Raw genomic sequence first — 738 nt, 5'->3', positions numbered from 1 at the left:
GGTCCACCCTCCGCCCTCCCCCCCAGGGCAATAAAACCTGCCCGGAGCCACCGGCCCCAGGTGCCGACCCCCAAGTGCAGCCATGGTGAGTGGGGGGGCTGTGAYCCACAGCCCCCCGGGATGGATGGGACCCCCAGCAACCCCTTTAAGGACCCCCATGGACCCCCTGAGCCTCATAGGGACCCCCTCAGGGATCCTTCTGAGCCCCGTAGGGACTCCTCCAAGGACCCCCAGGAACACCTCAAGCCCCATAGGGACCCCTAGGTACCCCCCCGAGCCCCGTAGTGACCTCCAGGGACCCCCAGGAATACCCTCAACCCCACAGGGACCTTCAGGGACTTTCCTGAGCCCCTGTAGACCTCTCAGGACCCCTAAGGCACCCCAGCGTGCCCCCAAGCCCCTCAGCAACCTCTGCAATGCCCCCTGAGACCCTAAATGCCCCCTGGGACCCACAGATCCTCCCACGACCCCAACCTCCCCCCCGGGGACCTGCCAACCCCCTTTGGGATCCCCAAGACCCCCTTAGGGACCCTCAAATCCCTTCAGGGACCCCAAACACCTCCCTAGGGACCCCTGAGATCCCCTTAGGGACCCCCAGATCCCTTCAGGGACTCTCCCAGGGCCCCCTCAGCCCCATAGGGAGCCCACTGACCCCACAAATCCTCTCAGGGCCCCTCCAGTCCCCTTTGGGACCTCTGCAGGGACCACCAACCCACCACCCACACCCCATAGACCCCC

This window comes from Rhea americana, unplaced genomic scaffold, assembly GCF_003343005.1.
Source record: "Rhea americana isolate MKP2758 unplaced genomic scaffold, rheAme1 scaffold_692, whole genome shotgun sequence".
NCBI classification, from domain to species: Eukaryota; Metazoa; Chordata; class Aves; order Rheiformes; family Rheidae; genus Rhea; species Rhea americana.
Note: the sequence above shows the minus strand (reverse complement) of the source record.